Genomic DNA, 3,705 nt, shown 5'->3' with positions numbered 1-3,705 from the left:
AGGTGGAACTGATGAGCCTTGGCTACTGATTAGATAGGTAAAGGGAAGGAGAGTGAAGAGGGAAAGATTATTCCAAGAGTGGGTTGTGAGCCTGGGTGATGGGTAGGATGATATTGTGCCTTCAGTAGAAATGAGGAAGTTTGGGAAAGGGTCAGAGTTGAGGATAGGGGTGAATGGCAGGAGAGATAATGAGTTCCCACATATCCCCTGTAAAATCTAAGCTAGGTCACAAGAGCTAATGAATAGCAACTTAAAGGCATTGAAAGTCTTCCTTTCATGATAACGCACTAGGAGTCATACATGAGAGGTTAGAAAACATTGATTCCTATTCCATCCAGGGCAGATTCCCTGGCTGCTTCTCCTCCTGCCTAAACTGAAATCTGCCATCTCAGAAATCCTGACCAATTTAAGGCTTTCAGAGTTGGCACAAGGTTCACCATTAAAGTCAACAGCAAAGGCTTCGCAGAGAATAAAAATCCTCATTCGATGTCTCTATCCTGAATGTGGTTCCAACAAATGACCATACTTCTAGCTTGTTTTGATTCTAAGCCTTTTAAGTTCCTTTCTGCCTTTTCTTTTAATTCCCTTTGATCTTAAGATTACAGACTTAGAGTTGGAAGTTTAGAAGTCATCTAATCCATTCTCTCATTTTACAGATGAAGAAACCAAGACCCAGAAAAGGGAATAACTTGCTTAAAGTCACTTAGGTAGTAAGTAGCAGAAGTAAGATTTGAACCCAGATCTTCTGACTCCAGATCCAGCACCCTTCCCATTGGCCCTGGCTCTACCACTTCTGTCCACTTTCCTGTCCTTTTCCTGGAGCCCAAACTGATGAACTGGGTATGCCCTATGATTCTCTAAGGTTCATACTGTTGATGGTAAATCATGGTAAACCCACTTAACCCCGATCAAATGCCTGGAAAAAAAAGTTTCAGAAATCATGGTAAACCCAGGACAAAGAAAGAAGAATGAAGGAAAGAATACAAATAAAAGAAAATGAAGTAATTTGCTCTTTAATCTACAACTCATATAGCTTCATCATGAGGCAGCTAGGTGATACAGTGGATAGAGCTCTGGGCTTGCAGTCAGGAAAACCCCAAGTTCAAATCCAACCTCAGACACATTAGCCATGTGACCCTGAGCAAATCACTTAAACTCTGCTTGCCTCATTTCCCTCATCTGTAAAATGGAGATAACAAAAGCATTTACTTCCCAGGGTTGTTGTAAGGATCAGATGATATATTATTTATAAAGTTCTTTACAAACTTTAAAATGCAATGCAAATGTTAGCTATTATCACTAAAACAGTATTTAGGTAGCTATCACTAAGAAGGCAATTAGCCTATGAAATACAAATATCCAGTGGTGTTAATGATAAGTGGGGACCCTGAACCTGCTAATAAAACACAACACCTTAGGGATCTCAACATAACTTAGGTATGTTCAATTAATTCCTACTGACTTTCTTACAATTGTGGAATGGCTTTTAATCAGTGGGATTTTATTCATCTGGTTTCATTGCTACTGTAACACACACACACACACACACACACACACACATGCACACACATACTCACTTTGAAGTTTAGCCTTTGTTATAGATCCTTGGAATAGAAAATGGGTCTAAGAATTTGAATTCATACTATGACTACTATGTGCCCAGTCCAACTCTGGGTACTATGGGAGATACAAATGTGAATAAGATCTTTGTCCTCAAGGAACTTATAACCTAGAAGAGGAGTTAAGTCAGGTATGGAGAGGAGAGGAGAGGAGAGGAATTCTTGGGACTGTTTCATTTTTAACTTTATATCTCTATAGTCTAACAATACTTCGCATATAGTAGGCACTTAATACAGTTGAGTTGTTCAACTGGAATGAATGATTTTTTAAAGTAATTTCTAATAGGGTTGTTTCTAAAAGTCCAATTTCCTTTTATTTTTGTCTTGTAGCCCGATACACTGGCTGAAACACTTCCAGGCCTGAGTGAGAGAGCCAGTCCAGCTCCTGTGAAGTTAAAGGGATTCATATTCATCCCAGCATTCATTGCTGTAACCTCCTAAGACTTTTCCTGGAACACAGACACATATAATAGTCAGCCAGGCAGATGAAATACTGATTGAATCACAGGACTAGAAGCACCCTCAAGAGGTCACCAATCTAATCAATGACATCATACAGAGCCTTCTCCTTATATTGTTAGTAGATATGATGCCCTTGGCAAAAGTAATATGTTGGAAGAATCAAAAGGCAAAATGTCAATTTGAGTCTGACTCTGATTCTGCCCTCCATATCCATATTGGGAAAGCAGCTGATTTGCCTATGTTCATTTCCCTGTTAAAGGTATTCTGTGTTCGAGGGATGGATGGTCAGCATCTGGCTAGCTCAATCCCAATCTATATATAAAATGATAATATTTCACAATTATGCAATGTGTCACAGATTACAATGTACTTTCCTCTTAGAGTGTATGCAGCAGACATTTGGATTGATGTAATATGAAAAAGCGTGGCCCCAGTACAAAGATTTTTCCATAGAGATTGGGGAAAGTTTACTGGCAACAAACATAAATCTCTCTTATTATATTTGCCTTTGAAGGGATTCTTATAACAGGCAATAGCAATCTCCCTTTGGAGAAGCCCAACAGACTTTGTTCCTACACGAATGGAAAAAGGTATGTCCCAAACCTTGAACCCAATCTCAAATGAAGGGAAAGCATAATGCTAGGCTAGAAGGAATTGGGACCTACAACTTCACTGGAACACCCTGCATCTGCCTGCTATTATTGATCCATGCAGGTATCATCAAGGAGAGGTTCTCCAAGTTTCTTCATCATTTAAACCTACCATGTATTCAGCTGCAGGTTGTATTAGTAGCTGGGCATTTAAAAACCAATATTTGTTCCTACCATCCCACAAACCTGACCTCAGCTGGTACAGAAATAGATGCTTGTCCAGAAATGGTGTCTGCCTTTAGAAGAGCTGTCAGGGGATTCAAAGTCTCAGTTTATGATGTGCCCTGAGTATTGCTTTGATAGTAACATGCTCATGTTTATTTTACCACTTTGATTAAATGCTTTTCTTTTTATTTTTTTTTAAACAAGTTATGGCCCAGTTTATTAAAGAATATTTTTGTACAGTTTACTTTTCACTGGTCTGTTCTGGCATGCTTCTAATGATATCAGAATCACCTGGATCAATGATAGCCAGTGTACATGCTGTACCCAATTCAATGTTATTGCCACTCTAGTGATGTACGCCGGTCTTGGCCAACATAGCATAATATTCAATCTCTAATTTCCTCAAGGCTGGGTGGTTGTTGGCTAAGATGACCAATTTGGCTTTGCCTTGTCTGATCATTTTCAGGGTCTGTTTGTAGCCTACCACATATTTGCCACTTTTCATGACCAGCTGGAGCCTCAAGTAGATGGACTCCAGCGAATTTTTCGTCTTCTTTGCAGCCGCCATCTTTCTGCCTGTGGTGCAGGAGGACCCTCAGCCAGATACCTGCCACCAAGATGGGAAGTGAGAAAGCGATGTTTTTCTTTTTAAATGGCAGTGATGTAAATAGCTGACTCAAAGAAGCATCCACCAGAGAAATAAAGGAATGAAAAGTGGATAGGAAGTAGGGGCAAACAAGTCAAGTGATCAGATGAGTGGAGAAAATGCCAAGTCCCTAGATACACGTGAATGATGTAACAACCTGGCA

General features: G+C 39.8%; 1 pseudogene; it reads right to left on the bottom strand.

Moving 5' to 3' along the window:
• Nucleotides 1–3,116: 3,116 nt before the first annotated feature.
• On the bottom strand, nt 3,117–3,464 carry LOC114035406 (annotated as a pseudogene).
• Between the last annotated feature and the right edge of the window lie 241 nt (nt 3,465–3,705).

Source organism: Vombatus ursinus, unplaced genomic scaffold, assembly GCF_900497805.2.
Source record: "Vombatus ursinus unplaced genomic scaffold, bare-nosed wombat genome assembly UNPS02009205.1, whole genome shotgun sequence".
NCBI lineage: Eukaryota > Metazoa > Chordata > Mammalia > Diprotodontia > Vombatidae > Vombatus > Vombatus ursinus.
The sequence above is the reverse complement of the archived record's forward strand: the minus strand, read 5'-3'. Positions and strand labels throughout refer to the sequence as shown.